We start from the raw sequence: 24,291 nt of genomic DNA on the forward strand, positions 1-24,291 counted from the left end.
AGGCAAGCGCACCTATTGAATGGTAGTATAGCTATGGTGAGTTAGGAATATCGAATCCATGAGGACTAAAAGTACTAGTAATTACTATCTTTTTATTATCTAGCTGAATAAATTGAAGGGATTTATTTTAACCTAATCTTAACTAATCTAATTACTAAGACGAAATAGAGAATAAAGTAGGAAAATATTTGAAGAAAACCGATGAGAGAGATAATACCCAGGAAAGAATCCACCTAGACTTCACTTATTATTCTAAATCTGAATTAAGATTTATTAACTTGTCTTGATCCGTAGAAATCCCTAAATTATGTTAATATCTCTTTCGATAATAAAAACAACTGACTCTAGGTTGATTACTTGAAATCTCTTTCTAATTAAAACCCCTATTGTCGCATTAACTCGATCTATGGATTCCCCTATTATATTTGACCCTAATCTGGTAGATTTATGTCGTCCTATTTCTAGGATTGCATGCAACTCTACTCAATTATGTCAGATCTACTCTTAAACAGGGGTTTTTGCTCCACTGAATAAGCACATCGATCATGAATTAATATACTGAAAACATTAAAACATGAAATAAAAACACATAATTGAGATCAAGAACAAATATTTATCATGTAATTCAAAAAAATCAAATAATAAGATCTGTCTTAAGTTTCATCCTCCTAGGTATCTAGAGAATTTAGTTCATACTTTGGAAGGAAAACATCTCAAAATTAGGAAAACAACAAAACATAAAGAAACCCAAAAACTTCGAGAGAAATTGAATGGAGATTTTCAGTCTTGAAGGAGATCCTGCTTTTGAGTTGAATCCGTTGGCGTTCTTTGAGTCTTTTCTTCGTTCAGCTCTGCGTGCTCTCTTAGGTCCTCTTCTAGTATGTATTTATAAACTTTAAAATGCTCAAAAACCCTAAAAATTGGTTTTTTCTGCGTATTAGGGAAACAGGGTTGGAAATTAACATGGGTTGGCACATGGGCGTGTGCTCAGCTCATGTGGGAAAAGGCTTGGCCATATGGATCCTTAAAATAGCTTGTTTTGTCTAATTTTGGCCTGTTTTTCGCTCCTCTTGTTCCCATTTTCTCTCCTAAGTATAAAACATGAAATTAAAGGATTAATAGCATCAAATTCACTAAATTAGATAATAAATCATCCAAAAATATACCAAGCATGGGACTAAAACATGTTAATTTTATGGTTCATCAATGTACATGTGATATCTAATTCCAAATAACCTGTATCATACTTACTTTCGAACATCAATATGTGATGAAATGTGTTGAGATCAAATCCTCGATAAAAAATTATTATCGATCCTTTATCTATCCATTTGAAAACAATGTGTTAAGTGTGAAATCTTAGTAACTACAAAAACAAAAAAAATTGAATCTTACCTTAACCTAAGAAAAATTAAATATACAACCACTAATCAATAGTGTGATAATTAAACTTAGATAACATTTTCAATAGAGTTTCAAAAAACTATTATTTATCTTTCTATAAATTATAAACCATATTCATATTAAGCATTGGACTTTTCTTTTATCCTTAATTATCTTATCATTGAAGCCCAATGTAGACTTAACTGAACATAAAGGATATACAAAATTAATATAGAGATGCAATGAAATGCAATAACAGAACATAATGGCACCGAATTGCATTAACAAAACAAAGAGTGCGCTAAATGTTTCCTAATGGCATGTGATCTATATCATACTACTTCATATATTATCTACATGAGCCAATATAACATAATCAAATTTAATTTTACATTTCAAAATTGAACTTACATACTTTTCAAATCTTTTCAATTTAGTCCTTATTATAAAAATTCAATAAACTCTATAGTAATATTGTAACACTCTTTAACCCCAAACTGTAGTCGAAATAGGATTACGGAGCATTACCGAACCTATCGGACAATTTACATAAAATACCTATGTTCAACCAATCTAAACACATTTAAATATGCTCAAAACTTGCTAAATTTACACATTTTATATATTATCCAATACTCAATTTTAATTACTTATCAAATATTATCAAATAAATCAAATTCATACTAAATTAGTCAAGTCCTATTATACACCATTACCAAAATCTAAATCTACTTATTTCACTTTTACATTCACCATTCAAAATGACACACATAAGACACCCTAGGTACATGCCATTATCAACAATTAACATGCTTTACCTCGTTGAATTCGAGATCGGCCTGGGATGCTGATTCGACATTCTCACTTTAACTTAACCTGCACACGAAAATAAACCGTACGCTGAGTATGTGTAACGACCCAAAATCCGTGGGCACCGAAAAAGTGTGTTATCGGGCCTCCGTCTTAGTGAAATAAGTTCGAAAATAATTATTAAAAAATATTTATGAGTCTAGTAGTGTGTTTAATTAGGTTTTAATTAAGTAAATTTAGCTTAATTTAGAGTAATTAGTAAAAAGGATTAAATTGAATAAGGGTAAAAGTTTAATTATAGATTAAAGAAAAACTAGAAGGACTTAAGAGGAAATTAAACCATTTCCTATAGCTGAGGCAGTTTAACGTGGAAAATATCAAAGATTTTATTGATTAAAATATATATATTTATTTAATAATTAAGTACATTATATTATATTATATTATATTATATTATATTATATTATATTATATTATATTATAAAAGAAACAAATAAGTTAAAAGAAACAGAAATGAAAACGAAAACAGAAAAGAAATAGGGGAGAAAGAAAAAAAAAAAGGAAAATTTAGGTTTCAAGGTTCAAAATTAAATTGGTAAGTTTAATCAAGTCCTTTTCTTATAAATTTGATGTTTTTAGAATCTTAGAGTGAAATACTTTTGAATTTAAGTTGAAATTTTGAAAGTTAATAGATTTTTGGGTAGGGTTATGTTGAACAATGATGGAATTGGGGGTTTATTGATAGAAATTTTGATTAGAATTGAATAAAGGATTGAATTGTAAACTAAGGTATAAGTTTTGAGTTTTAGGGATTAAATTGAAACAAATTCGAAATTATGAAAATATGATAAAAATTAAGTAGTTAGATGTGAGTTTGGTAAGAAATTGAGTAGTAAAAATGTATGAATTGAGAAAGAAAAATATATAGGTTTAGTTGGGATTAAATTGGAATTAAAGTAAAAGTTAGATGAAAATTTCAGCATTTAAATTGTGTTCTGCTAATAATTGTGAAATTATTTTAATTGTTCGTAGTTAATATCGAGCCTGAAGCATCGGCCCAAAAAGGAAAAGGAAAGATCGTCGAGGATTAAATCCGAAAATAATTCTGGTTTGTATCACTATAACTCAAGCTTTATAATTAATATGTGTTTAATTTAATATGAATATGTGGTAAGTATTTTAAGGTAAGTATTTAATGAAATAATAAAATTTGTGATTGGGTATTAAAATTGAGATTGATACTGAACTGAATTATTGGATTCTGAATATTGTATTGAATACCGAATTGAACTCTGAAATTACTGAATAATGTTACGTATATTGCATTGAACTGTAAATTTTCTAATGAAGTAAATTACTGTATTACTGTGAAAATTGATCAAAATAATAAATTATAATTAATATTAAATCGAAATGGAAATTACACTGAAAAATGATTTAAATACCCTATTAACTAGTCGGGCTAGTCGGATATAGTTGGCATGCCATAGGATATGGAAGAGTACGGGTTTTTGTCGGCTTACTGATCAGGCACTTATGTGCCGACTACTGTTACTGTTACCATTACTGTTATCGATTCGACACTTTGTGTGTCGAATATTGTTACCGTTATTTTTACTGTTACTGTTTCGGATTTGTTCCGATGAGGTACTCTGTGTACCGTACTGTTACTATTACTGTTACTGTTTCGGCTTCGGCCGATGAGGCACTATGTGCCGTACTGGTGTGTTGGTTGGAATCCGTGTATCCGCCGAGTCCGAGTCAAGTTAATAGGGATAAATGAAATAAATCTATTGATAAAACTATATTTGAATAATATGTCCTATGTGAAAGTTGAGAATTGAAATAAAGAAATAAGAATGGTATATATATAATTGAATGATAACATGAAAGATTGAATTGTTCATTAAGTGATGATAATTGTAATGTAAAAGTATGTGTGTGATTTAATATATTTAATTATAAACTGAATTATAGTGATACCACTGAGCATATGCATACTCAGCGTACGGTTGTTTCCGTGCGCAGGTTGTAGAAGTCAAGTACTGAACCAGCATTCAAAGCCAGACCCGACTTCAGCAAACTTTTTGGTGATGTATATTTTCTTTGGTAATGTGGCATGTACATAGGATGTGTATAAAGGTTATTATGTTTTGAATATAAATGTTTTAAAATATTAGAATTACAAGTCTAAGAATTATAATGAAAAAAAGTTTATCCATTTCAATTTAATTAGTACAATGATAAATTTAAATTGATATTATGTTGAGTAAGTTGATTAGAGGTATTTAGAATAGAAAATGAATGTGTGAAATAATTTGGTTGAATTAGTTATGCTTGAAATGGATATGGTTTTAATTGCAGGGGGATTTATGTAAAAATAAGCAGAAATGCTGTCGAAATTCATAAAAAAAATGGAATACTTCAACGAGTCCCGTTTCACTTAAATGTAAGATTTAGATTTGAATAGTTCAATATAGGGATTTAGTAATTAAATTATGCTATGAATGTTATTTTATTAGTGAATTATTCATAAGTTGTCTGATACGTTCGGTAATGCCTCGTAACTCTGTTCCAGCGACGGTTCGGGGTTAGGGGGTGTTACAATTATTGGTATCAGAGCTAAGGTTTAGCCGATTCTCAGACTAAATCAAGCTCGTAAATGAGTCTAGAAGTACATGCCACATTTAAATCGAAACTGAGTCGGGTTTTTGGATGCTAATATATTTATTTGATTTTGTTTTATAGATAAAATGTCAGATGAAAGAATGGATAATGTTGAACAAGAAATGTATACTGGAAGTCGAGAATTAGAAGAAACTGAATCTGCTACACCTAGTGTGAATCCGTTAGATAATCAACGTCCTAACGTAGGGAGAGAAAGAAATGCCTCACAACTGTTAAGAGTATAGCTGATGCATTACAGCATATAGTGAGAACTATACCTGCTACTACATCTGTACCTACTGTCAGACAGGCCCCGATTAAAGAGCTACGAAAATATGGTGCCACGGAATTTCAGGGATTAAAAGGAGTTGATCCGTCCGCTGCTAAAAATTGGATGGAAATGTAACACCTCGATTTTTGGGGCCTAGAAGAGTTAAGCTTTGAGTCTGGGATTCGGATAGAAAGAAACCTGAATAATTAGGAAGTTTTAAATATTACCGTTTAAGAAAAAAATTGAATTACTTCTAGAAAATTTTTACTATATTTATTATTACGGATATTTTAAATTTTTACGAAATTTTAATTAGTATTATGAGATAAAATTATTATTATTAGAAAAATATTACTGCATGTATGTTTGAAAAATTTTTATGAAAATTATTATTATTTACTGTATCATTGATATTTGAAATTTTTATTATTAGATATATTTATAAAACTATTATTATAATTATTATTATTAGATAAGAAAAAATATAAAATATATATATTTATAAAAGTATTATTGTTTTGGTGTTTAAGACTCTAGAAAAATTTTAATTTTATGCTACCTTAGGAAATCTGGGCAGCAGGCCTTATTAATAATTTGGGCTGAGTTTTAGCATAAAGGAGCACCTAGCCTAGTGGCTAAGCATGCTAGGTAGTGGGAAGGAGAGTTGGGGTTTGACTCCCAACATGTGCAAAAGAGTTTTATTTTTCTTTATATCAGGGAACGACACAGGGAAGTGTTAAAAGGTAACACAAAAGGGAAGCTCGGCCCAGTGGCAGAGGCGCTGGGAGTGTGGTATAGTGCCTAGGTTCGAGGGTTGGCACACGCAAAGGCTTGTTTTTTATTTTAAGAAGCCAGATCGCACTAAAGTAAGGCTTAAGTATAGTTGCAACCGAGTCATGCCACTAAAAGGCTTGTGGCGCAGCGGCAGCCGTGCGTTAGGAGTCCCAGGGTGGCTTGGGTTCGAGTCCAGGCGCATGTATGTTCTGTTTTATTTTTAAAAGAACTCAGGACGTCAGCAGGTAAGGTTTAAAGGTAAACACTACGCTATTGTATCAAAGAATGAGGCCCGTCCCAGTGGTCAGTAGTGTGTTAGGCACCCTGGAGGTCCCGTGTTCGAGCAGCATTGCGTGCAGGAGGGTGCTCCTTTTTGATGTGCGCGCACGAAAAGGGCCGTACGGGATTGAAACTCCCCCCAGCAGCAAGGTGCAAGGTGAGTTAGCTAAGCGGAGGACTCCTGCTGTTGTTTGCGCGAGGAGAGTTTGAATTAAATTCAAACTATGTTGTTGGCTATAAAGAATGAGATAGGCACGAGATTTAATTTGGGATTATTCTTAGCCAATTAGTTGAATCTGTTTCTTTTTATTTTCAATTGATTTTTATTTTGCTCATTCACTTTTCACAAAATCTTCTCCCTTATTCTTAATTTATTTATTCCTTTGATTTTCTTTCCCAATTAGCCGAATCTTAATCTCTTCTCTTTTGATAACCTCTTCTATTTTTGTAACCCTTTCTTCTTCGATTTTCTTTTTGAAAACCAAAATAAGCATACCTCAGAATGAGTTTTAGAAGCCGAAACTAGATCCTTTGTTGTTAATTTTCTCTTGGTTCAAACTCCTTCTTCCTTCCATTATTTTTAAGACTATAGCCGATTGCCTCAAATCCCGAAATCCCGAAAACTTGATTCCTCTTGTACCGATTTCCTTAGCCAATTCTCTTATTTTTCTCATCATCTTTGGTCGATTCTCTCATCCTCTAAACCCCAATTTTCTATCGACAGTACCACAGTAAAACCCTCATATTTTATCTTTCTCTACACTATTGCAAAAAAAGGCGAAAATCCCACATTATCCTAGGGACATAGCCGAATACTGAGATTACTGAAGGCTCGACTTTTGTTATCGTTTGAGGGCTTAAAGCTGCATCAGAATCAAGTAGGAACTAAGGGGGGAATGTTGACTGAAAGAATCGGTGCTAAGTCTTTCCAACTTAGTCTATCTTTCGTATTTTAGAAAAAAGTCGAAACCCCTAAAGGTTAGGGAGGCTGTCGATTTGGGTTTATAGCCCTAAGGGTTGTGATAATTACTTTATTTTGATAATAGTGTGATCTAGAGGCTGTTGATCAAGGGCTTGGACAAGTGGAACAACTGGATCTAAACCTAGTCGCTAACTTCGGCAAAGGTAGGATCGCTAGTGCCTAAGGTGTTATTGGCCGAATATGGTAAGGAGTTAATATGTAGTTCGTTTTTGATAGTTAGATTAACATGGTAGTAATACAATTGTAGGCAGTTTGTGCATGGATCTCGTCAACGAATCGTCATAAAACAGGTGTGTAAACGACACCCACTTATAGACTAGATCGGCAAAAGCCGAAAAGCCGAAAAGCCGAAAAGCTGGCATTTGTGAACTTGCGAGCGTGCGAGCGCTTGCAAGGTGGTTTGGTTGTTAATTTTGGTAATCGCAAGTAGTATGATTGCAGAGTGCGCAATTTCATGCACTTCGGTTTATTTGGGCTTAATGGGCCGAAAACGAGTTAGTGGGCCAACGGACCCAATTCGGTAAAAACGCTCGGTAAGTGCTTCTGTTAATGTGTTAATGGTTATAATATGTATGTAAACTCTAGAATAGTAAATTTTACTGAAATACCCCTAAGTATGAAAATTACCATTCTACCCGTAGGTGCAAAATGACCGTTATACCCCTAGGGTTAATTTTGACTGAAATGCATGATATTCTGATTATGTTTGTTGTATGCCATGACATGTATATCTGTTGCATGGGATTGGGTTTTGTTATGGAGGAAGAACCCGTTTTGGTGGCTGTGCCACGTATTCTGATATAAGCAGCTTTGCTGCGGATTATAGTTAGTGCCGCAACCGGTGCTAACACTGTAAGTGTAAGGATGGCGTGGGTGATTTATTCCCCACAAGAAGTGTAGGGATGGACGGAGGGAAGTGCAGGGTTGGATGGGGTTATCATGCATTAATCATATGAGACTGTTTTATTATGGGCCAACTGTATTAAAATGGGCCCAACTGTTTCAATATGGGCAAGGCCCAATATATCTCGACTTGTAATAGGGCTATGGCCCAAATTGATACTGATATGGGCTAGGCCCAGTATACTCTGTTACTGTAAGGGGCTATGGCCCAGATTAATATTGATATGGGCTAATGCCCAGTTAACACTAAATTCTGAATAGGGCTTAGGCCCAGTAAAGCTTGAACTGATTTGGGCTCTGGTTGGGATACTTTACACACTGAGTTTTCCAAACTCACCCCCCCTTTTTCCCATCTTTGCAGGTGAGCCTTAGATCGATGGACTTGGAGCTGGGCGGGATTCAGAGTGGCCACGAAGATTAAGTTTTGTTTTCTTTAAAATAAATTTCGCATTTATTATTTTGATTATTTTTATTCTGGTTAAAGTTGTAATAAGGCCGCTCTTTTTATTATTTTTAATATTTTGGGTTATTAAATTGGTTAGCTCTAGGGCGCATTTTATAAAAGTTACTTATTTTTAAAATATCACGATAACCGAGCAAAGCTTCCGCAACGTAAATGTTTTCAAAGGAAATAAATATTTTAAATAGACTTAAACTTAATTTATTGTTCGTGGACAAGTAATAGGCTTAAAGTGTGGCAATGGATGTGTGCATGTCTAGGATTGGATCATGGAAGAGCTAGGTACTTAAGTAGTCTAATTGACTCACCTCCTCTTTTCTTGAATCCTACCTGGTGCGTAGTATCCATTCATTTTAAGCCATGACAAAGAAGGTTTGATACTTAACTGTTTTTTGAAAATAACATGATTCTGCCACTACAAAGGTTTACAAGTTTTCAAAGTTTCCCATAAGATTTTACAAGGTTGTTAACAATGCTTTGATTATTACAATGAATCACATTTTAGAAAAAAATAAGGCTAAGGTTTTATTCAAGTTTAAACGATAAAAGTTTCTAAACATCAAGAAGGGTTTTCAATGAAAACATGGTTTTTGAAAAACACTTCAATGTGACACGCTGGATTCGGTCGTAACATCTGGGCCGGGTTTGGGGTGTTACAGGAAACAACAAAAAGAGTTTTGCAACAATTAGACTGCACCCCCGGAGAGAATCTGATATGTGTTGTATCACTGTTATAAAGAGAAGCGTATCACTGGTGGGAATCTGTGGTTAGACATTTTCCGGATGATCAGGTAACCTGGGACTTGTTTTAAAAAGAATTTCAGAAGAAGTATATTGCGGAATTGTACATCGAAGAGAAAAAGCAAGAGTTTTTAGTGTTGAAACAGGGGAATATGTCAGTACTGGATTATTAGCGAGAGTTTTCTAGATTGAGCAGGTATGCTTTAGAATATGTTCCACCTGAGGCTGATAGTTGTAAATAATTTCTACGGGGACTGCGAGATGAAATCAAGATTCAATTGGTAAGTCTCAGAATTACTGAACTTGTTGATCTGGTTGAACGAGCAAAAATGATAGAACAAGTACTGGGCCTAAATAAAAATTCAAAAATTGTAAATCAGCTATAAAACGTATGGGAACTACTAGTTCTAATCCATTACCGAAGAGATTCAGAGAATCAAGAGGTGGTTGGAGATCAAGCTTTCGGTCTGATAGGGGTGACAGAAGTAGAGGAAAACAGATTACTATCTCTACCGGTAGTGTAAAAGCTCTGCCCTGGGAAAGTGAAAATCCTGAATGCGATTATTGTGGGAAGACATTTTGGTGAATGCTGGAAGAAAACAGGAGGATATTTCCACTGTGGCTCTACTGAACACTTTGTTAAAGATTGTCCGAGAGCTCAGAGTAGTACACCTGCCACATCTCAGAGATCGGTATCGACTGTCAGAGGTAGAGGAATGTCCAGAGGAGGTTCTGTTTCGAGGAGAGGAGGAGTTGGTAGAAGTAGTGATATAGCTACACAGCAACCTGAAGCCAGAGCTCCAGCTAGAGCTTATGTAGTCAGAACCCGAGAAGAAGGCAATGCTCACGATGTGGTGACAGGTATATTTTTACTGTATTCTGAGCCTATTTATACTTTGATTGATCCTGGATCTTCACACTCATATATTAATTCAAAATTAGTAGAGTCGGGGAAATTAAAAACAGAAATGTCTAAAGTCTCAATAGAAGTATCAAGTCCATTGGGGCAAATAATATTACTTAATCAGGTGTGCCCGAGATGTCCGCTAATGATATATGATAAAACTTTTCCGGTGGATTTATTAATAATGCCTTTTGGGGATTTTGATGTCATAATGGGTATGGACTGGTTAGCTGAACATGGGGTAATTTTGGACTGTTATAAAAAGAAATTTAGCGTTCAGATTGAAGATGGTGATAGTGTTGAGGTAAATGGAATTCGTACCAGTGGGTTAGCTCAAATCATATCAGCGATTAAAGTTAATAAGTTGCTCCATCAGGGTTGTACAGCATATCTGGCATATGTTATTAATTCTGGTTCAGTCGGAAGTCAATGTAACGCCCTAATTTTCGAAAATTCTGTGAATGTTGGCATAGGTTTAATTATGTTAGTAGGCCTCTAGAAGGCCCAAGCTTAAGATAGAACCCGACAATTTTAGTTAATTTTTGTTCCATAAGAAAAATGGGGTGAAATTATGAAATAGAACCTATGTGAAAATTTTTGAAAATGCTATACGCTAAATTGAAGTGCCCAAATAAATAGGAGTACAAAATAGGAAGATTTACATGACAAACCTCCCATTTTACATGAAGTGGCCAGCCATCATGTTGTTGTAGACAATATGAGCACTTGATATCCATAATTCATGGTACAAATTGATAATGGGTTAGGTAAATGTTCCATGATAATGGATTAGGTAAATATTCCATGATAATGGGTTAGGTAAATGTTCCATGATAATGGTTTAGGTAAATGTTCCATGATGGGCATTTCATGTCTTTTGTATTAAAGAATTAAATGGATGAAATATGAAATTTTATTAAAAGAAAAAGGGGTGAAAAGAACAAAGTTTTGTCCATCTTTGTTCATCATAGCCGAAAGTTAGAGAAGAGAAAGGAGAGGAGAAAGCTCTTGAATGTTCGGTCACTTGGGGAAGAAAATTGAAGGTAAGTTCGTGGTAGTTTGCTTCTATCTTGATGTTCATGAGTTCTTCTTGATTCTACCTTAACTCTTGAAGCATATTTTGGTTTTTAGTTGTGTTGTAAGCATTTAGTCATGAATTAAAATGAAGCAAAAGGTTGTTGTTTCATGTTCTTTTGATGAAAAATAGAAGATAGGTGAAGTTGAGCCAAACAAATGAGCATGCATGTGCCTTAGATGCTAAGGGGAAAAATCGGCTAACATGTTGTGCTTTAAAATGATGAAATGGAAATTATACTTAAGTAAAATCATAGATATGTGATGATTGATTGGAGATATACATGTTTAAATAACAAGCATGCAAGTTAGGTGTGAAAGAGTGATTTGGTAATAAATCTGCTTGGGACAGCAGCAGTAACGTGACTTTGGAAAATCACCATAAATTATGGGAGATGAGTTAGAAGCTGCATAAATTATATAATTAAAGCTTAATGAGTCTAGCTCCAAATGGAATAAACGCGAACATATTTTAAATACTGTACAATGAGAAATTTGATTCGTAATGAAGAGTGGTCAGATTAGTCAAACACTGAAACATGGGAAACTTTGAGAAAAATCTGGTATTGATTGGCTAAACCAAAAATTCTAAACATTTTATGGATAGAAGATATATGAGTCTATTTTCAAGTAAAATTAACGACACTTGATTTGGAGTTTCGTAGTTCCAGTTATAAATGATTTAGTGACTGTTGCTCAGGAAGACAGCTTGCAGTGAAATTATGATTATGTGGTAAATATTGACAAAAAATTGTTAATGAGTTGCTTATTGTTTTCTTATAAGCTTACTATGATCTGTAGGTGTGGTTGGCCGAATATTGTAAGGGGTTAATACGTAGTTTGTATTTGAATAGTTAGATTAACGTGTTAGTAATCCAATTGTAGGCGGTTCGTGTGTGGATCTCGTCAGCATATCGTCGCAAACAGGTGTGTAACTAACACCCTCTTATAGACTAGATCGGCAAAAGCCGAAAAGCTGGTATTTTGAGATCTTGTGAGTGTGCTAATGCTCATGAGATTAATAGTTTGATGTATATGGTAAATTAAAGTGATAAGACTACAGAGTGCGCGATTCCGTGCATTTTGATATTTTTGGGCTTAATGGGCCAAAAACAGGATAATAGGCCAACGGGCCCAAGTTGGTAAGAAAACGCGGTAAGTGTTTCTGATCGTACGTAAATGGCTATGTTATGTATGAAAACCTTAAGAATAGTGAAATTACTTGAACACCCCTATGTATGCAAAATTACCGTTATACCCCTAGGGTTATTTTTTCTGAAAAGCATGATGTTCTGTTTCTGTATACGTATGCCATGACATATCATTTCTATTGCATGGGAACATGGGTTATATTATGGAGGAAGCGTTCTGGTGGCTATGCCACAATTATCTGATCTGGTGGCTCTGCCACATATATCTGTTCTAGTGGCTATGCCACGATTATCTGATCTGGTGGCTCTGCCACATATATCTGATCTGATAGGCAAAAGTCGTATGCAGATTTGAAGCGTAAGGAGATTGAGTACTCAGTAGGTGATATGGTCTTCTTAAAGGTTTCTTCTTGGAAGAAGATATTAAGGTTCGGTAAGAAGGGCAAGTTGAGTCCGCGGTTCATTGGGCCTTATCGGGTTTTGAAGCGAGTAGGCCCAGTGGCTTATCAGTTGGAATTGCCTCCAGAGTTAGACAGGATTCATGATGTTTTTCACTTCTCCATGTTAAGGCGTTATCGTGCTGACCCTGCTCATGTCCTGCCAGTTGCAGAAATTGAAGTTCAGACTGATTTGACCTTTGAAGAGGAGCCTGTGTAAATATTCGCTCAAGAAGTTAAGGTTCTCAAAAGGAAATCTGTCCCGTTAGTGAAAGTACTTTGGCGTAATCATGGAAGGGAAGAAGCTACTTGGGAATCAGAAGAGACAATGCGTCAACAATACCCTCAACTAGTTGGATCAAGTAAATTTCGAGGACGAAATTTCCTTAAGGAGGGTAGAGTTGTAATGCCCTAATTTTCGGGAATTCTATGAATGTTGGCATAGGTTTAATTATGTTAGTGGGCCTCTAGAAGGCCCAAGCTTAAGATAGAACCCGGCAATTTTAGTTAATTTTTGTTTCATAAGAAAAAGGGGGTGAAATTATGAAATAGAACCTATGTGAAAATGTTTCAAAATTCTATACGCTAAATTGAAGTGGCCAAATAAATAGGAGTGCAAAATAGGAGGATTTGCATGACAAACCTCCCATTTTACATGAAGTGGTCAGCCATCATGTTGTTGTAGACAATATGAGCACTTGATATCCATAATTCATGGTACAAATTGATAATGGGTTAGGTAAATGTTCCATGATAATGGATTAGGTAAATATTCCATGATAATGGGTTAGGTAAATGTTCCATGATAATGGTTTAGGTAAATGTTCCATGATGGGCATTTGATGTCTTTTGTATTAAAGAATTAAATGGATGAAATATGAAATTTTATTAAAAGAAAAAGGGGTGAAAAGAACAAAGTTTTGTCCATCTTTGTTCATCATAGCTGAAAGTTAGAGAAGAGAAAGGAGAGGAGAAAGCTCTTGAATGTTCGGTCACTTGGGGAAGAAAATTGAAGGTAAGTTCATGGTAGTTTGCTTCAATCTTGATGTTCATGAGTTCTTCTTGATTCTACCTTAACTCTTGAAGCATATTTTGGTTTTTAGTTGTGTTGTGAGCATTTAGTCATGATTAAAATGAAGGAAATGGTTGTTGTTTCATGTTCTTTTGATGAAAATGGAAGATAGGTGAAGTTGAGCCAAACAAATGAGCATGCATGTGCCTTAGATGCTAAGGGGAAAAATCAGCTAACATGTTGTGCTTTAAAATGATGAAATGAAGATTATACTTAAGTAAAATCATAGATATGTGATGATTGATTGGAGATATACATGTTTAAATGACAAGCATGCAAGTTAGGTGTGAAAGAGTGATTTGGTAATAAATCTGCTTGGGACAGCAGTAGTAACGTGACGTTAGAAAATCACCATAAATTATGGGAGATGAGTTAGAAGCTGTATAAATTATGTAATTAAAGCTTAATGAGTCTAGTTTCAAATGGAATAAACGAGAACATATTTTGAATTCTGTACAATGAGAAATTTGATTCGTAATGAAGAGTGGTCAGATTAGTCAAACAGTGAAACATGGGAAACTTTGAGAAAAATCTGGTATTGATTGGCTAAAAATTCTGAAAATTTTATGGATAAAAGATATATGAGTCTATTTTCAAGGAAAATTAACGGCACTTGATTTGGAGTTTCGTAGCTCCATTTATAAATGATTTAATGACTATTGCTCAAGAAGACAGCTTGCAGTGAAATTATGATTATGTGGTAAATATTGACAAAAATTTGTTAATGAGTTGCTTATTGTTTTCTTATAAGCTTACTATGATCTGTAGGTGTGGTTGGTCGAATATTGTAAGGGGTTAATACGTAGTTTGTATTTGAATAGTTAGATTAATGTGTTAGTAATCCAATTGTAGGCGGTCCGTGCGTGGATCTCGTCAGCATATCGTCGCAAACAGGTGTGTAACTAACACCCTCTTATAGACTAGATCGGCAAAAGCCGAAAAGCCGGTATTTTGAGATCTTGTGAGTGTGTTAATGCTCATGAGATTAATAGTTTGATGTATATGGTAAATTAAAGTGATAAGACTGCAGAGTGCGCGATTCCGTGTATTTCGATGTTTTTGGGCTTAATGGGCCAAAAACGAGATAATTGGCCAACGGGCCTAAGTTGGTAAGAAAACACGGTAAGTGTTTCTGATCGTACGTAAATGGTTATGCTATGTATGAAAACCTTAAGAATAGTGAAATTACTTGAACACCCCTATGTATGCAAAATTACCGTTATACCCCTAGGGTTATTTTTTCTGAAAAGCATGATGTTCTGTTTCTGTATACGTATGCCATGACATATTATTTCTGTTACATGGGGACATGGGTTATATTATGGAGGAAGCGTCCTGGTGGCTATGCCACAATTATCTGATCTAGTGGCTCTGCTACATATATCTGTTCTGGTGGCTATGCCACGATTATCTGATCTGGTGGCTCTGCCACATATATCTGTTCTGGTGGCTCTGCCACAATATCTGTATCTGGTGACTTCGTCACAATATCTGGCAGCCTCGCTGCGATTTCTGTGGTGTGTAACGGTTGGGTGGGTCGAGTAGTCTCCCCATATGGTGTAAGGCTGGTACGGGGTGTTATGGATGAATCTGGGTTGGGTTTCTGCATAAACATGTAATATCTGTTTTGTTCTGTTCTGTTATGGGCCTATGGGCTTTATTCTGAATTTTTGTTTTGGGCTAAGGCCAACTTATTCTGTTTCTGTGGGTTGAGCTAATTTAGACTGTGGTTGGGTTATTTTATACACTGAATTTCCCCAAACTCACCCCTTTTATTTTCATCCACGCAGGTAATCCCCAACCATAGTGGGCTTGGAGCTGTGAGGGAATTCGGAGTGGCCACCCGTTCTGAAAGTTTGATTTTCTTCTGGTGAACTGGACATCCTTTTAATTACGTTTGAGGTTTTGGGCTTTTAAATGTAATAAGGCCGCTTATTTATTTTTGATGGTTTTTATATGTTTTATTAAGATAGGTAATATTTATATTTAACTGTTGAAATTGGATAGCTTTAGGGCGTGTTTTCAAAAACAGTAATTGATTTCAAAATAACACGAACACAAGCAAAGCTTCCGCAATGAAGATATTTTTCAAAATTAATCACTTTTCCTAAAAAGGACTTAATCAAATCGATTTCCTAGAAATATACATGACGTTAAGGTATGGCAATGGCGGTTTGCATGTCTAGGATTGGATCCGAAGGGAGTTTGGTACTTAAGCAGTCCGATGGGCTCACCTCCTCTTTTCCGGTTTCCTACCTGGTGCACAGCTTCCATTCATTTTACCCTATAATGAAATCATCTTTTAAAACACTCAGTAAGTTTTCTTTCTGGATCGAAAATGTTTTGAATGCTTCGATGTGGCATGTCGGATCCGGCCATAACGTCTGGGCCGGGTAAGGGGTGTTACAGTCAGTGTAGTCAGATTAGAACTGTATGTGAATTTCCAGATGTATTCCCTGAAGAGTTACCGGGATTACCACCTGACAGAGAAATAGAATTTGCAATTGAAGTATACCCGGGTACAGATCCAGTATCAATACCTCCATATCGTATGTCACCTACTGAATTGAAAGAGTTGAAGGTACAACTGCAAGATTTATTAGAACGAGGTTTTATACGACCTAGTACCTCACCGTGGGGAGCTCCAGTGTTATTTGTTAAAAAGAAAGATGGTTCGATGCGGTTGTGTATTAGGGACGTTAAGAGGAAGTTTGAAAGTTTTTAAATTTAAGCAAAATTTTACGACCCAAAAATGTTTATATGTATGTGTTTAAGTTTAGTAAAGCCTCGTACCCTGCCCCGGCGTGGGATATGGGTAAGGGTTGTTACACCAAGAGTGGTCATATCCTGAATTTTTAGTTTAGATTGTGAAAATTTTATCGAGTTAATTTGGTTTAATGGTTAAGTGTAGAGTTTGTGTGAGAGAGGTCTTATGTTCAAATCATGTGTGTGCAAAGTGAAAATTATTTTTGTTTTTAACTCTAAGGAAAAGTCTAATATGGATAATTAATAAGTGTTAATGGGTTTTTTTTAATAAAAATGAGGGATTAACTCCTAATTTCACTCCACCGTTCACTAATTTCCATTTCCCCTTCTTTTTGTCAAGTTTCTTTTTCCTCTTTTTTCCCTTTCTTTTGTTTTTCTTGAATTTCTTTCATCTTTTTTCTTCTTGTCATTAAATCATTGTAGAACTACCTTTTTTACTCTTCTTTTGCGATTATAAACAATAAGTGTAAGTAAAGTTTTTTATTTTTTTATATTAAAATATTTAACTCGTTCTTGAAGAAGGTATAAGTTGTTAGTGTCATTTTTGTTTTTTTTTTTTTGTGGTGTTAAGTGTTTCTAGTGGTCTTTGATTAGGCGAAGTGTGCGACATTTAGGATCTTCTGATGGAGTAGCTACTGTTTTGGCACTGTTTCGTTGTGAGGTAAGTGCTCGTAAATTGGTTTTGGGACTAATTTTTTGAAAAAAGAGGGTTATCAAGTGAAATATTAGGGTTAATTTGTGTTTTTTAATCAAGGCATTTTGGTGTCATATGTATGATTTGGAGTGCGTTATTGTGTGGCCTATAAAAATAACATCAGGTGTGTGAATCTAACCCGAAACATCGATTAGAACTCGAAAGAACTCAAAAATAAAAATTTTTGAAACTGTTCTGTGTCACACGGTCATGTGGTAGGCCATGTGGCAGATCGTTTGAATCACACAATCATATGGTTGGTCGTGTGGGTCATAAGCCGTATGGCAAACCATGTAGGTCACATGCCCGTGTGAGTCACAAGGGTGTGTGTTAGGTCGTGTGGGCCACACAGGCTGGGCTAATTAGGTCGTGTGGGCTACCAGCTGTGTGGGACCATTTTTTAGAAAATTTTACCTAGGCCTGTTTGACTCCGAAATTTGTAATTAGACCTTTCGTGAGGTCTGTTTGGCTCAAATAAGATTCAAAGTGTGACATCTATCAATATATGATATGGTTAATGTAATAGGCCAAATCCGTCCGGGCCTAACACAATGGCCCAATGCCCAAAACAAGCTCAAATAACCTAAAACTTTCGTCGACTGCCCCCTCCATGCCCCCGTACACCCCGTACCTACGAGTAAGCCAAAACCACAGTAGCAAATGCAAACAAAAGGCAACAGCAGAGCAGTAGCAAAGGGGAAATAATGAAAATTTATATTTTCTTTCTTTCTTTTCTTATTTTCCTTCTTTTCGGCTATAAAGGCCTAAAAATTTCATTGTATTTTAGTTACAATACAGGCATAACATAGAAAAAAGGAGAGCAATAGAATACAAAAAATCAAGGTGTTTCTTTCTGTTCCGTTTTCTCCATTTCTTTTGCAAATCCAGTTTCGAATATAACATATATATAGATATTCAAAGAAGACATAAAGGGACTCTTTTTGAGATCAGGGGTTTTAGTTTCATTTGTTTTTTTTTTATTTTTTGCTTAGATAGATAAAAATTTTAGTAAAAAAGGAGAAAATTTACCTGTGTTTTGGGGGTTTCGGACTGGTGCCATGGCGGAGGCAGAGGCGGAGGCGTCGAACGCCGATGAACGCCGAAATCGGCTAAGACCGACACGCTATGGGCATCGTCTCCCCCTCTCCCTCTTTTCCCTTTCTTTTTCCCTTTTCAATCTGCAGAAACATTCTAGGCTTCCCCTTTCCTTTTTTTTTTTTATATCTGTTGAAGCGTTTAGGCTTTTAAGAGATTTTGTCCTCTTTTAATTGGCAACACAAAGTGACGCCGTTTATGGCTTGTATTTGTAGCCTTGAAATGGAGAGGGATAATTGCATTCCAAGCCCTCCCCCATCGCACAAGTCTTTGATTGCACCTTGTTTATTTCATTTGTTTTTTTAATTTGGTCTTGTAATTTGTGCTTGTTTCCAACTCGGTCCGTGCCTCAACAAGGATCTGGAATATTTCCAGTTTTACTCCTTATGCATTTATGCACGTTGCACGCTGGTCCCCATGTTGGTTTCTTTATTTTTAAATTATCTCTCTCATTTTAATTCCATTTTAATTCAGTCCTCTGTTCGTATAACTTACCATTTTAAAATACATTTAATATTTTTTATATGTTTTGATCCATTTTGATAATTTAGTTTGTTTTTATTTATACAATTATTTTTTAAGTTTCTTTTATTTTATCATTTTGACGTTTTGTGTAATATTTCTTCAAATATTCTATATATATTAGTACATATATTATTTTGATTGAGATTTTAATTTGTAAATGCTTGTTGTTCTAAAGTACTTAATATTTTATATATATGTGAGATACCTTAATAACTCTATTTTATGTCTTATAAAATCACCATTCTGAAGTTCTTTTTATATCATATTATTTAACATTTTATATAGTATTTTTGTTTAAATGTTTTTATGTACATCGATACATATTAGACTCATGTTTAATTCCATGCTATTTTTATACATATTTACTTCTAAATTTATTTGTACAAATGTATATGTTTTTTTAATCTATTGTGTACATAATTATGTTTTTTAAAAAATCTGTTACATATGGAAAATTTAATTTAGTCTCATATACATTCTTAATCTCATGCAATTTTTACAACTAATTATTTCTAAATCTATTTATAAACATATATTTTGTGAATCTACTATGTATACCTCCTAAAATTATATCTTATTATGTATTCCTGCTATACTTCCGTATTCTATATATTATTAAATTTTTCTTTATCAAGTGTATTTTAATAAATATTTTTACATTTATATATTATTTGATTTAAAAGTTTTCATTCTATAATACATATGTTAGTGATTGCATGTATATCTGTAGTTTCTAATTTGTCAATCCATCAATGTATATATTGTGTTCATCATTATTTTAAATCTGTCTTATACCATAGTCCTTTTTAAATTATTATTATTATTATTATTGGATATTTTATATTGATTGTAATGTATTAGGCTATGTATATTATAGTGGCATATTATTTTCGCTTTTATCATTATATCGATTATTCTCCATGCATTATTGAACATTGAGTTATAATTTTTAGTTTAATTATGTATTTTGATTAGCCGATTAAATAAGATATATTATCTTCATTCATCCATCATTGTATTTTATGCATACATATTACCCTATGCTTTTATTTTTGCCTTTGGTTTACGAAACATCGTTTTACAAGTTCTAACTCTTTAACAACAATCATTCCATTTTATTTCAAGTCAAATTAATATGTCTTAAGCCGGTTTTACAATTATTCATTTGAAAATCCCTTAAAACGAAGGCAACATTTGATGCTTGAAAACTCGGGAATTGTGCCATATCGTGTTGGGTTTCGATTTCCCGTTTGTTCAAAATAATCAAATATTCCTTTAGAATTTCACTCGCATTTTTCTAAATCCTAAACGAAGGCGATATTCGATACTTGGTAATTTGTGGAATCGTGCCCTAACGTGTTGGGTTGCAATTTTTCGTTTGCTCAAAGTAATCGAAGGTCCCTTTAAAATTTCACTTATGCCTTTTAAAATCCCTTAAACGAAGGTGATGTGCGATATTTGGCAATTCGCGGAATCGTGCCCTAACATGCTGGGTTGCAATTTCTTGTCTGCTTAAAATAATCAAATATCCCTTCAAAATTTCACTCACATCTTTTAAAAATCCTTTAAAACGAAGGTAATACTCAGGGTTTGACAATTCGGGAATCATGCCCTATCGTGCTGGGTTATGATTTCTCGTTTGTTCAAAACAATCGAATATTCCTTTAGATTTTCACTCATGTTTATTAAAAACCTTTCAAAACGAAAGCGATGTTCGATGTTTGGCAATTTGAGAATCGTGCCCTATCGTGCTGCGTTGCACTTTTTTATTTGTTCAAAATAATCGAAGATCCCTTCGGAATTTCACTCGTATTTTCTAAAGCGAGGCAATGTTCAATGTTTGGAAATTCGATGAATCGTGCCCTACTGTGCTAGGTCTCAGTTTTTTGTGGGACCAAATAGTTGGGCATCCTTTTTGTAATTTTCAAATGATAAACTTTAGGACGTCGAAACAAAAAGATTTTTGGCAACCAACTCGGTTTATTCAAATGTTATTAAAAAAGAACCACATTTCAAAAACATTTTTAATTTTAGACATAAGGACAGTATTTAATCGATTTGGTACCAATTTTGGGCGTAATAAGGGTGCTAATCCTTCCTCATATGTAACCAACTCCCGAGCCCGTTTTCTCATATTTTCGTAGACCAGAATCGTTGTTTTAGTAAACCAAAATGTTTTATTAAAATAACCAAATTCTTAGGTGACCCGATCACACCAAAACAAAAAGATCGGTGGCGACTCCATATTTCTGTTTTTCAAAAGTCGATTCCCCCATTTTTTTAAAAACTTAAAATTTTAAATATAATGGATGGTTTCGACAGTTAAGGTAGGTAAAAAACTTATGGGCAATCTGTGTTCTAATAACTCTGAAACCATAATTATGTGTAAAAACATATATGACACCTGTATGTGGAATAATTGTTAGTATAAGCTATATGATATGTTATGATCTATAAGATATGGTTAGGCGTGCATGTCGTACCATTCATGTGATATACATTATGTTATTGTGACTATGCATGTGCATTGGAGTGGGTTTTGATATGATGAAGGAAGTGTATTCTGGTAGCATTACTGCAATTCTGGCGGTTAAATCGCAATATCTGTCTGGCAGCTCAGCTGCACCATTATGAGTGGCATACCACCACGACTCGGTGTGATTCGATGGATGGACTCTTATAATCCTATTTGGTGTGATTAGTTGGGGAGATGGTGTGTAGCGGATGGGGGTATGACTTGCTTTGATCTGGTATGACATTATAATTTTATATAAGTTTCTGGTAATGTGACATTCTAATATGATATTTTGTTTGTGGGTCGAGTCACACACTAGGCTTTTAGCTCGCTCATTTGTTTAATACGCTTCAAGTGATCTTCGGACTTTGGACCAGACGGCATGCGGTAGCTTGGATTGTTTTCTCAGCTAATTAAATATGGTGATTTACATAGTAATTTACCTGAACTTTTGGAATTGTAATTTGTTTTGTGTTTTTGATTTGATTTTTGTTTTATTCTTCAGTATTTGATATTTTTAAATGTAATAAATAAAAATAAAAATTGCACGAGTTAATAAACTAATATTCAGATTGCAAAACTGATACTTTGAAAGTTTTCCGCTGCATAATTAAGTAATCACTTAAGTGTTTTTCTGTAAATAAATAAATAGTTTTTAGTAAAATTTAGCGTTAATTGTAAATGATTTGCCCAAAATTGATACTTTCAAACTCTAGGTTTAAATAAGTGTTTCTGGACTTAAGTTTTTCCTAAACATTTGTGAGAGTTTTGCCAAATTTTATGCTTTCGAAACGCACAACTAAGTTGATTAAGTCAAAAGTTTTTAAACAAGTTAATGTAATTCCTCAAGATTCAATCTTAACGTCTAGGCCGAGTTTAGGGTGTTACATGCTCAATAGGATCTTCTTTCGGTCTCACCTATCTATGTTTTCCCCTAAAGGTGTCAATTCTAAGTTCTGAAAATTATTCGATTTAGTCTAGTTTTTACAATTTAGTCTATGTACACTAACCAAGCAACATTACCATTAATCAGCCACTATAGGTTTAGCTACTCAATATCATTTCCATACAAGCAACAACCCCACATATATTCAAAGCAGACATTAAAATAATCACAAAAAATAGGGTTAAAGAAAGTTTAGTATTTTCTTGATGGTTGCTTGAGGAAAATGAAGGTGGCAACAATGGAGGTGAAAAATAACACTAACGTTCAAATTTTTATCTAAGAAAAGAAAATGGAGTTGGGCTGTATTAATGGCTATGGATTAAATTGAAAATACAAATAGAGTTAGAGTACCAAAATGCAAATAGAACCAAGCTACAATAAAACTAACTAACCAACACTAAACCAAAAAAAAAAGCTTGAAACTAAACCTAGAAAAGGAAGAATAAGCTAACTAGAAAGCTAAAAAGATGAAAAGAAAGTAAAGTTAACAACCTTCTTTTGTTCTCAACCAAAAGTAGCTTTAAAAAATCTGATTACAGTAAAAAATTGTTAACTGGAATGCCTCTAAAAGCAATGTTTTGATTGGGTAATGTGTTGGGCAAAAGACTTGTAACGCCCCAAAAATTGGGCCTAGAAAGAATTGGGCCTTAAGTCTGAGATTCGGATAGAAGAAAACCTGAATAATTAAGAAGTTTTAAATATTATTGTTTAAGAAAAAAAAATTGAATTACTACTAGAAAATTTTAACTGTATTTATTATTACGGATATTTTAAATTTTATTAGTATTATGGGATAAAATTATTACTATTAGAAAAAATATATATATACTGTATGTATGTTTGAAAAATTTTTATGAAAATTTTTATTTACTGTATTATTTGAAAATTTTATTATTAGATATATTTATAAAATTATTATTATTGGTAATTAAATAAGTAACGAAGGGCTTATAGTGTGGGGAAAAGTCCAGGGTTCGGCCCACAAAATTCTTAAATTTGGCCTCTTAAGGAAATCTGGGTAGTAGGCCTTATTAATAAATTAGGCTGAGTTTTAGCATGAAGGAACGCCTGGCCTAGTGGCTAAGCATGCTAGGAAAGGCATGCGAGGTGCCTGGGTTCAAGGCACGGCGTGCGCAAATGGTTGTTTTTTTTACAACCAAGAATTTCCGCAAGAAGGCCTTATAAATATTTCGAGAGGAAATGTGACACAAAAGAGGCACGTGGTCAAGTGGTAAATATTTCGAGAGGAAAGGTGACACAAAAGAGGCACGTGGTCAAGTGGCAAGGAGGCGTTAAGAGTGTGCATGTGGTTAGGAGTTCGAGTCTGGTAAGTAGCATATTTTGTTTTACTTTTAAACAAAATCGAGACTGCAGCAGATAAGTCTTACGATTAGTTGTGAGCAGATTATATCATGAGAAGGCCACTGCGCGTTACAGGGACTGAGAGGGCACGAGTTCGAATCCAGGTGCTGGCGTTATTTTGGTTTGTTTTTAGGCGGACCAAGACTTCAGCAGGTAAGGTTTAAAGTTAATTGCGACTGTCATATATCCAAGAGCAACCTACGACGCAGTGGCCAGCAGCGTGCCTATGCGTGTGGAAGGCCCAGGTTTGAGCTGCTGAGCGCACGGATGCCCCTTTTTGCTGTATGCGTGTGGGAGAGTAGTAGAGTTGGACCAAAACTCTTCCCAAGTAGCAGGCTGAAGCGGTCAAACGGTGGATAAGGCTCTGCTAGATGGTTGGATGAATTTCAAATGCCTAATTCATGGAGCAAAGCAAGGGAATTTGAAATTAGAAAGAATTTTTAATAAGCATTAAGTTCCGTATTTGTTCTTTTAATTTTG

At 34.4% G+C, this 24,291-nt stretch overlaps 1 long non-coding RNA gene across 1 annotated transcript; it reads right to left on the bottom strand.

The window, feature by feature from the left end:
• Positions 1-593: 593 nt before the first annotated feature.
• Positions 594-18,625, bottom strand: LOC121209736 (uncharacterized). The gene is made up of 3 exons (XR_005904828.1): positions 18,398-18,625; positions 2,202-2,259; positions 594-1,088 (listed from the first exon to the last, which is right to left on the bottom strand). It is a non-coding gene; the product is annotated as an uncharacterized lncRNA (long non-coding RNA).
• Positions 18,626-24,291: the final 5,666 nt, after the last annotated feature.

The sequence above is a fragment of the Gossypium hirsutum genome, chromosome A11, assembly GCF_007990345.1.
Source record: "Gossypium hirsutum isolate 1008001.06 chromosome A11, Gossypium_hirsutum_v2.1, whole genome shotgun sequence".
NCBI classification, from domain to species: domain Eukaryota; kingdom Viridiplantae; phylum Streptophyta; class Magnoliopsida; order Malvales; family Malvaceae; genus Gossypium; species Gossypium hirsutum.